The sequence below is a fragment of the Bubalus kerabau genome, chromosome 6, assembly GCF_029407905.1.
Source record: "Bubalus kerabau isolate K-KA32 ecotype Philippines breed swamp buffalo chromosome 6, PCC_UOA_SB_1v2, whole genome shotgun sequence".
NCBI lineage: Eukaryota > Metazoa > Chordata > Mammalia > Artiodactyla > Bovidae > Bubalus > Bubalus kerabau.
The window spans coordinates 70,675,847-70,688,874 of record NC_073629.1 but is presented as its reverse complement, the minus strand read 5'-3'; positions in this window follow the sequence as shown (position 1 = coordinate 70,688,874).

The following is a 13,028-nucleotide window of genomic DNA, read 5'->3' as shown; positions in this document are numbered from 1 at the left end:
AACCACAATACATTGGCCACCTGATGCAAAGAGCTGACTCATTGGAAAAGACCCTGATGCTGGGATAGATTGAGGGCAGAAAGGAAAAAGGGTGACAAAGGATGAGATGATCAGATGGCATCACCAACTCAATGGACATGAATTTAAGCAAACTCCAGGAGAGGGTGAAAGACAGGGAAGCCTGGTGTGCTGCAGTCCATGGGGTCACAAAGAGTTGAACACAACTTGGTGACTGAACAACAACAATAACTTTCTAGAGTGACCAAGGTAGGATAGACAGCATGCAAATAAATGAATTTTGACTGCTAGTTATTCTTAGTAAGGAGTGGTTTGTGGAATGATGGAGTGAGCAATTGGATAAGTAAATGTGAGTGAGAATGAAATTAACAAAGGAGTAAAGGGATTCAGTAGTCTGCTGGAGTGAGGTCATTATTTTAGCCTGTTTCTTTCAGCTACTTTGACTCTCCTATTATATTATCTCTGTTAAAAGATAAAACAAGGCATTTAAAAAAATTTTAAGAGAGACTTCCCCAGCTGACCAGGGGTTAAGACTCCGCCTTCAATGCATGGGCCGTGGGTACAATCCCTGTTTGGGGAACTAAGATCTCACTAGCTGCCAGGTGTGGCTAAAAACATTTAAAAATAAATAAAATAAAAATAAAAACAGAGAAATGGCCAACAATACTTTAAAAAAGAATTTAACATTTCTTTGAGCAAAAATTCATTCACAGTGGGCAGTGACCAATTGGGAGTAGTTAGGAGTACTCTCGGAGAAGGCAATGGCACCCCACTCCAGTACTCTTGCCTGGAAAATCCATGGATGGAGAAGCCTCATGGGCTGCAGTCCATGGGGTCACTAAGAGTCGGACACAACTGAGCGACTTCACTTTCACTTTTCACTTTCATGCATTGGAGAAGGCAATGGCAACCCACTCCAGTGTTTTTGCCTGGAGAATCCAGGGATGGGGAAGCCTGGTGGGCTGCCGTCTATAGGGTCGCACAGAGTGGGACACGACTGAAGCGACTTAGCAGCAGCAGCAGCAGCAGGAGTACTCTATCTGCAGGAACCAGAGGTAAGACTTATGGAAAAGAAACAGGAACAAAGAAAAACAATTGTTTGATTGGCTTCAGCTCAAGTGATTGCCTTGGTTAGGAAAGCCTAGCCAGTTGTTTGTGATAGGTTGTCCTTAGATTTTGATTTCTTAACCTTGAGGCATTTACAGGTTTAGGTTTTGGATTGCTTAAGTAGGTTGCTAAGGCATTAGAACCACCTAAGTCTAGTGGCTTCCTTGTTTAATTAATTTAACACTGTTTTCACTCTGTCACAGTTTCTTTTTTAATGTGTGGGATGTGGTACTTAGCACTACTATGTTTGATTATGCCCTTTGTAAGTAACCCTGTCATCAGCAAAACTAATACTGTGTTGCTAGGGATTTGCTAACTTCCCTCTAAATTCCTGTAAGCTGATTTTTTTCCCTTTCCCTCTTTGGTTGTTATTATTTCTCTCATTCTACCAATCTGCTTACTAATTTTTCTACTTTATTAGTATATTACTATTTAGCCTTCTCTTCATTACTGCTATTCTTTTTCCTCCCTAGTTGTGTGTTTTGTGTCTCTGCAAGCTGGAAGTGACTTTTTACATGACCTTCTGGGACTTGTGTCTTTTACATGAAAATGACCAGCCTCCTGGCATTGTCAGGAGGGTACTAACCTCCAAAACAAACTCTGTCTCTATGGTGCTTCTTGTTCTTTCAGTTTAAGCACCTCGAACCCCTTGCTTGGAGATCTAATGAATGAAATGCTCTGTCATTGTTTTTCCTTTTAACTCTTCAATGCTTATTAAAAATGGACTTCATGTATTTTTTCAATACCAGTCCCAAAAGAATAAGAAAGCAAAGCTCAGATTTTCATTATTGCAGAGTCCCATCTACCAGATTATAGTTCCCGCTTTAGTACAGTGATTGCCTGCCCATCCTTCAAGCCATAGACAACATGGAAGTTGAATGAAAAATGAACAAAATAGGGCTGGTTGAGAATGGCACCAGATTAAAGGCAAAGACCGGGATGAATAGCAATGTAATAGACATAGGCTTCTTAGTCTACCACTCCACTCTGCAGAACCCCAAATGTCCAGGTTTTTTGACATCCACATTTTCACCAAAAATCTTCTATCTCCGTGTTACAAAGGCAATGCATTTTGGGGGCAAATTCAACTTATCAAATCTGTGCAAAGTAAGCACATTTTTTTTTTTTAATTCCAGCAATTAAAATAATTGGCTAGCTAAGAAAAGACTGTCCTAGTTAATTGGTCTCCACTGAAGAAACATTAGGCTTAAGGGAAAATATATGTTTAATAGAAGTAATAAGTTATTAATACAAATGGAAATTCTGCAAAATGTAAAATAGTGAGTTGTGAAAACTGTCCAAGTTGCTTGCTAAAGCTAAATTAGTTTGTTCCTTTTTCCTGCACTATCCATTAAGCTGTTAATTGATTTAAAATATTAATAGAGTTCAAGAATCACAGAGAAACACTTCCTTATTTGCAATTTTTCTGTCAGATGTCTTACTACTGTATCAAAAATGATTATCCATAGTACAAGCATATGCTGCAATTAATCAAAGCCATATGCACAGCAAACAGGAGTGTTTACAAATGTTCTCAGAGTTCTTAACTTGGTTAAAAAACAGATCCTCTATCTCCTTATAATTTTAAATGATCTGCCTTAAAAGTCATGTTTTCTCTCATTTTTACAGACTCCATTTTATAGGGTTCATTTTGCCTGTGGTGCTAATTTATGGTGTTTATTTGTAAACCTGGCGTTAATAACTATCAAAAAACCCACTTTGCATAAAGGGAGCTGTTAGTTGTGTCTCCAAAGAGAAGATGCCTGCTTTTCTGTCCCCTCATGCAGCTACCTGTCACCCTGCTGGGTCACTCAAGGGTTTTATGATAGAGTATAAAGCAGGCAAATGAGTGTTTGTTTGTTTGTTTTGAATCATTTCTTAGGGCTTTGTTGCACATTGCCTATGGAGAACTAGGATAAGCCTTGAGGGTGCCACACAGAGCCCCTTTTCCCCAGGTTTTTAAACATTTTTATTTAACTTTGTATTTTTGACTGTGCTGGGTCTTCGCTGCTGCACAGGCTTTTCTCTAGTTGTGAAGAGTGGGGGCTACTCTCTAGTTGTGGTGTGTGTGGGCTTCTCACTGCGGTGGCTTCTCTTGTGGGGCACAGGCTCTAGGGGGCACAGGCTCTAGGGCACACAGGCTTCAGCAGTTGCCACACATGGACGCAGTAGGTGAGGCTCCTGGGCTCTAGAGCACAGGCTCGATAGTTGTGGTGCATGGGCTTAGTTGTTCCGTGGCATGTGGGACCTTCCTGGACCAGAGATGAAACCTGTGTCTCCAGCATTGGCAAGTGGATTCTTTACCACTGAGCCATCCAGGAAGCCCTCCCACTCTTTTAAGGCCTGGTCAGAGACAGAAGCAACATCCTCCTTCACACCCTGTGGTCTCTAGGCCTTACCCTAGTTTCCACTCTGCTATTTTTTTTTATTTTTTAACTTATTTTAGATAGTGATCAATTCCTTTGAATTTACACAACAGTGTACAGGGAAGTCCTATATATTCTTCACCCAGTCTCCCCCAATGAAATATCTTGCTAACCACAGTGCAATATCAAACCTGGAAATAGACATTGGTCTATTCCCCTTTTTGTTCTTAAAATATTTTAATTTTATTTTATTTTATTTCTTGACAGGAAAGTAAGATTTATTGATGGGTATGAGTAAGAAGGGGACAGTGCCAAGGCTTTCCTGAGTGCAGGACCTGCCGTTTGACCAGGGGATGTATTTGACTCCAAAGTCATCCAGGTTGAGCCATTTTTCTGCCACCAAGTTTCTGCCACAGAACTTGAACTTGGTCTGGACAAAACAGCACAGTTGGCTGAATAGGCTGCAAGGTCTACCCCCTTTTTAAAGGGGCCTGTTACTTAACTCTGAGTAGAAAGAGGCCAGAGCTTGTCTCCTTTTACCAGCCAGTAGACAAATTACAAGAGAGTGAAAAAAAATTTAAAGCTGAGGTACTCAAAAGGTAGAATACTTCTTTGCTTCTGTACTAGGAAGTTTTATACAACTTAGTTGTTTCCTTGACCCATCTGTGAACTCTTCCTTGAAGTTGAAATAGGGGGAAAAATACCACTAACAAGAGCATTACAATTTTAAATGCCACTAAAAAGAGCATTACAATGTTAAATGCCAATAACAAGAGCATTGCGATTTAAAAATCTCTTCACAACCATTTTAAGACAATTGTGTTAAGCTATCATTTAAGAAGCTATAGTTGTAGAAAAATTTAGTCTCAATTGCTAGTATCTTCATAGTCAACCCAAATCTGATTCTTGGGAATTTGTAACTATGCATATTTGAAAAAATGTATTCTCTTACATCACAATTAGATGGTATAATTATTTGAAGATTATATCAAAAGTCTGCCTCTTGTAATATAGGGACTTGCTTCTTTAAAGGACTTTCTCACTACAGTACAACTGAAACCTATTAAATTAAAATTTTTACTGTAATGCTGAACTTGCAGGGAATAAGGAAACACTTTAGAAAAAGGTGAGCAAAAAACTTCAGTGATCATGTAAGCAAAATGGGAAAATAAGGATGCCCTGAGAGCAGTGGGATATTAGTACTAAGATTGGTGATTAAGCCTTGTACCAATGAGGGGGAAATTTATTAAAAATTGGCACATTAAATTGGACCCTGAAAGAATTATTCTCAAACTAAAATTAACTCAGTACTGACAAATAAATGAGAAATAAACCACCAAGAAGAAAAATTAACAGAAATAATAAACTAATAGTTGCAGACACTAAAGATATCAGATGTTAGAAGAATCCATTTCAGAATACAAAGTAACTATGTGTATCAGATCAGATCAGTCGCTCAGTCCTGTCCGACTCTTTGCAACCCCATGAATCGCAGCACGCCAGGCCTCCCTGTCCATCACTAACTCCCGGAGTTCACTCAGAGTCATGTCCATCGAGTCAGTGATGCCATCCAGCCATCTCATCCTCTGTCATCCCCTTCTCCTCTTGCCCCCAATCCCTCCCAGCATCAGAGTCTTTTCCAATGAGTCAACTCTTCGCATGAGGTGGCCAAAGTACTGGAGTTTCAGCTTTAGCATCATTCCTTCCAAAGAAATCCCAGGGCTGATCTCCTTCAGAATGGACTGGTTGGTACTTAAAAAAAATCCTAAAAATAAAATGACACAAAGAGTGAAAAAATTAGCAAGCAGCATAAGACCATCAAAAATAAATAGACAGATTTGCAGTTTTGTAGTTAAAGGAGAGAGTGTTGAAGTAGATAGTACAATCACATGCCTCGTGGTAAAATGAAGAAATAGGTGTAATGTTGGTAGGAAACGTCTGGTGGGTTGGGAGATACACTGAATAATAAATGACAATATCATTGTGCATCTGTCTTTTCATGTATGTTTAAATTTGCTTTGCTGTTATAAGGGAGTTTGCTGTCTTAATACTATTGATGATTATTGCCACTGTAGTATTATCCCAGAGTTTTATCATGGAGTTTCGTAGATGCTTTCTCCTCTTAAATGTTGATAGAGGTCACATAAATATATATACCTTAGGTTTTTTGGCATGTTTCGAAATTCAATTTAGTTTCTGTATAAGTTGTTTTTATACTTCTTTTTTTCCCTGCCCTGTAGTCAATTGCGTTTCATTCTTATTTTATGCCTATTACAGAAAAACATCAGAATAGTTTTTGTGCATACCAGTGACTTATACTAAATAGTTAGTTTTCACAACTTCATATCACTTTTTAGCTAGTGTTAGCTTAAACAATTCATTTTGAATATTTCAAAATCAGTATCTATTGTTATAACTCAATGTTTCTCAATATGCTTTACTATAGAGATGATTGGACTTCCCTGGTAGTCTAGTGGTTAAGACTCTGTGCTTCCACTGTAAGGGACACAGATTTGATCTCTAGTCAGGGAACTAAGAGGCTTCCCAGGTGGCACAGAGGTAAAGAAACTGCCTTCAGCACACAAGATGCAGGACCTCAGGTTCAGCCTCTGGGTGGGAAAGATCCTTTGGAGGAGGAAATGGCAACCCAGAAAAATTCCATGGACAGAGGATGCTGGTGGGCTACAGTCCATGGGGTGGCAAAGAGTCAGACACAACTGCGTGACTCAGTAGGGATGTACAGGAAACTAAGATCCTGCACACCACGTGGCTCAGCAAAAAAAAAAAAAAAAAAGATGTAGAAAAAAAAGGAGAGAGAGAGAGATGAATAAGGCTTACTGATGGACTTTACATGGAATATAAAAAAAACAGATGACAAGTTTTTGTGGAAAAAAATGCACAGGTAGACTTGGATTAAAGACTAAATACAACATTAAGAAATGAAGAATAAAATTGTTGAATGGACAAGTACAGTGAATGCATTAAATAGAAGATTAGATAAACAGAAAAGAGCTGGCAGATAGCTCTGAAGAAATTACACAGAATATAACCTTAAGGAACAAAAGGTAGAAAAATCTCAAAACTTTTGTGCTCATCTATAAAATAAAAATTAAACTGCAGTCATTCCTCGAGGTCCATCCATCCATCCATGTTGCTGCAAATGGCAAGATATCATCTTTTTATGGCTGGGTAGTATTTCACTGTGTGTGTGTATATATATATATATATATATATATATATGTACACACACACACATATATATATTGCATCTTATTTATCTATTCACGTTGATGGATACTTAGGTTGTTTCCATATCTTGGCTGTTGTAAATACAGTGATGAACATAAGAGTGCAGATATCATTTTCAATTAGTGTTTTCATGTTCTTTGGATAAGTACCTAGAAGTGGAATAGCTGGATCATATGGTAGTTCTAAATTTTTTGAAGATTCTATACTGTTTTCAACAGTGGCTGCATAAAAACTAATAGATAAACACACAAAAAATGAACAAACCAAACAAAAACAAACATAGATACAGAGTAGTGATTATCAGAGGGGAAGGGGTGGGGGAGGAAGGGAATGAATAAAGGGACTCAACTTTATCCTTTTGGATGGATAAGTTTTAGAGGTGAGTGTATTATAGGGTATATGCAAAAAGTAAAAATATAACATTATCACCTTAAAGAAAAATGCACAGTGTAAAAATTATGAGTTAAGTCTTATCCAGGGTACTTACTGAGGACTATAGCCCAGGAAACAGTCTTTCAGTAGCTCTGAGAGGACCACTCTGAAGATACAGCTGAAGTCAGTATATATATGAAGTTTGGAGCTGGGAAATATGTATAATCAAGCATGTGTGTGTGTGTGTGTGTGTGTGTGTGTGTGCTCACACACGCTCAGTCACATCAGTGGTCACCCGATGGACTATAGCCTGCCAGGTTCTTCTGTCCATGGGATTCTCCAGGCAAGAATACTAGAGTGGGTTGCCATGCCCTCCTCCAGGGGGTCTTCCCCACCCAGGGATCGAACCTCAGTCTCCTGCAGTGCAGGTGGATTCTTTACTGATGAGCCACTTGGGAAGCCCATAATCAAGCATACGTTTTGGTAAAAGGTTACTGCTAATTACAGAGACCAGTTCATCTCAATTTAATTATTTTAGTGCTTTTCTATGTATGAGAAGCTGAAAGAATCTGGGGTCACTGAAGTTCTTCCTTAGATATGCATCTTAACTATGAATTCCCCTTAGGGTGTTCTGTCAGTGGGTGACTGCAATGGGTTGTGACTTAACCCTTTGTGTATTGGATGATGAGCAACACTCTGCTCTTTTTGTTTATAAAACTTATATAATGTTATAAATTAGTGTTATTTCAATTTATAAAATGCGGTCATACCTTAGTATCTGGGGTTCCAGGACCCTCCTTTGGATACCAAAATCCAAGGATGCTCAAGTTCCTTTATATAAAATGTTATAGTGTTTGCATATAATCTATGTACATTCTCCCATATGCTAGTCATGTCCAGCTCTTTGCGACTCCATGGGTTGTAGGCTGCCAGTCTCCTGTGTCCGTGGGGATTCTCTAGGCAAGAATATTGGAGTAGGTTGCCATGCCCTCCTCCAGAGGGATCTTCCTGTCCCACGGATCATCCCAACCAAGGTCTCCCACAGTGCAGGCATATTCTTTACCATCTGAGCCACCAGAGAAGCCCAAATCATCTCTAGATTACTTATACTACCTAACACAATGTAAATGCTATGTAAATAATTGTAAGTAAAATGTAAATGCAGTGTAGATAGTCGCCAGTGCATGACAAATTTATGTTTTGCTTTTTGAAACTTTCTAGAATTAAAAAAAATGTATATTTTTGATCTGTCTTTGAGTGAATCCACAAATGTAGCACCCATGACTACCTGTTTTCCAGGTCTGGACTGGACAGATATGGAGTTCTTTATCATACTGGTTAGAGGCACTCAGTTGAGAGGTGATCCCTTGGCTGGGGTCGACCCTTTCACACTGAGCCTTAGGAGACACATGGGCTAGGTACTGCCAGGAGCACTGGTTCTCCTACTAAGAACCGGCACTCAGCTCTCCATGACTGTCCAGAGGCTAAGTAAGGAAGTGTTAGTCGCTCAGTCGTGCCTGACTCTTTGCGACCCCATGGACTGCAGTCCACCAGGCTCCTCTGTCTATAAGATTAAAATCAGCCACAAAAATCTCTGGAGACTCAGCTTCACAGATTTTGCAGTTTGCAAATAGAGATTAACATTTGAAAACAACAGAAGCTAATTGCTACTGAGAAGCAATCCCCTCTAGAAGAGGCCTCAGCGGTGAAGGGAAGGACTTGTAGACTAATAGGGTATGACTCAAATACAGCCTCTGGTGATTCCAGCATTATGCTCACAATTATAGTAGTACTGTGTGTCAGAAGCCCTCTTCTCTGTGGTGTGGAGGTTAGGATACAGAGTTCTGGCTCAGAGAGTAGACTCAAAAGCAATGGTTCTCAACCCCAGCTGCATGGGGAGTCTCTTTTAAGAGACTGGCACCCATTCCTACTCCCCAGAGAATCTAATGGTCTGGGGGGGCAGCCTGAATATCAGGAGCTTTTGAAACCCTCCAGTGGGTTCTAATACGCAGCCCAGGTGGAGAGCCTTTGAGAACGGTGGTTCTCATACTTCAGTGTGCATCCGTGTCGCCTGGTGGGTTTTTTAAAACACGATCTGAACTCTGGGCACAAAGACTGGTCCCCGGTTTGGCAACCTCAGCATCGTGTGGGGATTTGTTAGAAATACAGATTTTCAGGTGCCTTGCCGCTCTAATGAACTGAAAACTCTAGGAGTGGAACCCAGAAAATTCTAACTACAAGGCCCTCCAGGTGATTGTAATTCAAAGATAAACTCTGAGAACTTCTGCTCCAGATGGAGCCATCTTTTTCCTGGGTTAGACCCCATCTGTGACACTTCCCAGCTTTATGACTTGAATATGTTACTTCCTCTTTTTGTGTCTCCATTTCATCATCTATAAAATGGGGCTGATAGTACCTTCCTCATAGCATTGTGAGGCTTAATGAGTAAAAAAAATTGAAGAGTAAAAGAAGAAAATGAGTAAAGTAGTAAACGTATAATGTGTTAAGCTGTGTTATACTGATTTAATTTATGCTTCTGAAATCACATTTACAGTTTACCTTTTAAAGTCAATAGTTCCTCAGAACTGAGATCTGTGGGGCTAAGCCTTGAGTCCAAATAGTAATCACCTTGGGAGACTTTTTTATGTCCTCATCCCCGAGTCTCACAAGGAGGTTTAAAAATTCTCCTTGGAGGAATTCTAATGTGCAGCCAAATTTGAGAATCAGTGATTCAGACGTGAGTTTGTTAAGCTGACTTATATATGCATAGATAGGTTTATAATTTATTGAATTCTACTGCAGAGTTCTGTGCTTAGTAGGGAGTCACTAATAATATGCTTAGTTCAATGGGGAGAGTTTCCATTCATTTTCAAAGATTTTCTCTTCTTTAATCAATGAGAGGTGTGTGTGTGTGTGTGTGTGCGAGCATGCATGTGTGTGCATAAAATAACTAGTACGTGGTATTTCTGCCATCCCTAACCATAGACCTTTGTATTCTCAGTGGGGATTGTAAACAGGCAATGACAGATCTTGGGACATCTGTAATTCAGACAACCAAAATGTTTCAAATAAGCTGCATTTGAAAACTTGTATTTCAGGGTTTGCAAAGCAAGAGCAAAATTAGCTGCTCTAAAAACCAAAAAAAAAAAAAAAAAAAAACCATCAAGTTTTAGAGAGTGAATTTGATTAGAAAGTGGGATTCTGCATCTCTAACAAGAAAATCTGACTAACGAGGGGCAGCATTGTGAAGTGAAATAAGCTCTAAAGATGGGAGTTGTAATCCTGTTTTGACCCTCACCAGGTGTAGCCTATGGACTTCCCTCATAGCTCAGTTGGTAAAGAATCTGCCTGCAATGCAGGAGACCTGGGTTCGATTCCTGGGTTGGGAAGACCCCCTAGAGAAGGAAATGGCAATCCACTCCAGTACTCTTGCCTGGAAAATTTCATGGACAGAGGAGCCTGGTGGGCTACAGTCCATGGGGTCACAAGAGTCAGACATGACTTAGCAACTAAACCACCACCACCACCAGGGTGTAGCCTAATCCTCAGACCCACTGGGTCTCTGTTTCCTCAGTCTGGTATCTACAGAGGTGCTGGAGGAACCTTTGCTCTTTTGGGCCCCTATTACCTCTAATATTTTATGAAGATAATAACCATTTTTTCTTCAGTCCACAAATTCAGATACTCCTGCATCCTGCTGCTGCTGCTAAGTCGCTTCAGTCGTGTCTGACTCTGTGTGACACCATGGACTGCAGCCTACCAGGCTTCTCCGTCCATGGGATTCTCCAGGCAAGAACACTGGAGTGGGTTGCCATTTCCTTCTCCCTGCATCCTAGCAATGTCAATTAAATTTCGACTTAAAAATTTCAGGATAACACGTAACAGTATTACCTCTGCATTTTAGTCTGTTAGTCATCCTTTTACTGATATTTCTTGAATGTGCACCATATCCAGACATTGCTTCTAGCACAGGGATTTGAACATGGACCCTAGCAGACCACGCCTGTTCACTCATGGAGCTGACATTCTATTGCAGAACAAGTCAGCCTATGTTACAGGAAATGTAATTATCACAAGTCTACAGTTCCTTTCCCTTTCCTCACAACATCTCATATTTGTATTCTAACAGATGTACCAGAGAAGATGGCAATGGTGTGGAAGAAGGGCTTGAAAACCTGGCTAAAATGAAGCTTTTTAATAATAGTCTTAAAAAGAGAGGACCATTGTAATAAATCATCTTACTCCACAGAGGAGTTAAAGGGAAATTAGGTCCTTTGTGCTAGTTGTTTCCTAACTTTTTCTATTAAGGCGTATTTTTTTTTTTTTGCAATATTTGCCTTATTTTTTATATTTTTTAATATAAATTTATTTATTTTAATTGGAGGCTAATTACTTTACAATATTGTATGGTTTTGCCATACATCGACAGGAATGCGCCACAGGTGTACACGTGTTCCCCATCTTGGACCCCCCTCCCACCTCCCTCCCCAAACCATCCCTCTGGGTCATCCCAGTGCACCAGCTCCGAGCATCCTGTATCATGCATCGAACCTGGACTGGCGATTCATTTCACATACGCTAATATACACGTTTCAATGCCATTCTCCCAAATCATCCCACCTTCTCCCTCTCCCACAGAGTCCAAAAGACTGTTCTATACATCTGTGTCTCTTTTGCTGTCTCGCATACAGGGTTATCATTACCATCTTTCTAAATTCCATATATGTGCGTTATTATACTGTATTGGTGTTTTTCTTTCTGGCTTACTTCACTCTGTATAATAGGCTCCAGTTTCATCCACCTCATTAGAACTGATTCAAATGTATTCTTTTTAATGGCTGAGTAATACTGCATTGTGTATATGTACCACAGCTTTCTTATCCATTCATCTGCTGATGGACATCTAGGTTGCTTCCATGTCCTGATTATTATAAACAGTGCTGCGATGAACATTGGGGTACATGTGACTCTTTCAATTCTGGTTTCCTCAGTGTGTATGCCCAGCAATGGGATTGCTGTGTCATATGGCAGTTCTATTTCCAGTTTTTTAAGGAATCTCCACACTGTTTTCCATAGTGGCTGTACTAGTTTGCATTCCCACCAACAGTGTAAGAGGGTTCCCTTTTCTCCACACCCTCTCCAGCATTTATTGCTTGTAGACTTTTGGATCGCAGCCATTCTGACTGGTGTGAAATGGTACCTCATTGTGGTTTAGATTTACATGTCTCTGATAATGAGTGATGTTGAGCATCTTTTCATGTTAGCCATCTGTATGTCTTCTTTGGAGAAATGTCTGTTTAGTTCTTTGGCTCATTTTTTGATTGGGTTGTTTATTTTTCTGGAATTGAGCTGCAGGAGTTGCTTGTATATTTTTGAGATTAATTCTTTGTCAGTTGCTTCATTTGCTATTATTTTCTCCCATTCTGAAGGCTGTCTTTTCACCTTGCTTTAGTTTCCTTTGTTGTGCAGAAGCTTTTAATTTTAATTAGGTCCCATTTGTTTATTTTTGCTTTTATTTCCAATATTCTGGGAGGTGGGTCATAGAGGATCCTGCTGTGATTTATGTCCGAGAGTGTTTTGCCTAAGCCATATTTTTGAAAACTAAAATATCTGTGGTATATGGGGCAGTGAGGATTTAGGGAGTTTCCATGAGGATTAGTCTACATAGTTATAGATATTGACTGCTTTTCAAGACACAGTCCTCAGGCAAAATTTGGCAGGCCACCTTTCTTTGTAAATAAAGCTTTATTAAAACATAGCCACACCCATTTGTTGAGTACCCACACTCATTTGATGACTAGTTTTGAAATACTCAGAACCTGCAGAACCTGAAATACATACTATCTGTTTGGAAAAATTGTGCTGAAACTGCTCTTTAGCACTCAATTGCTATGGGAGCACACTTGTTTCCATAAT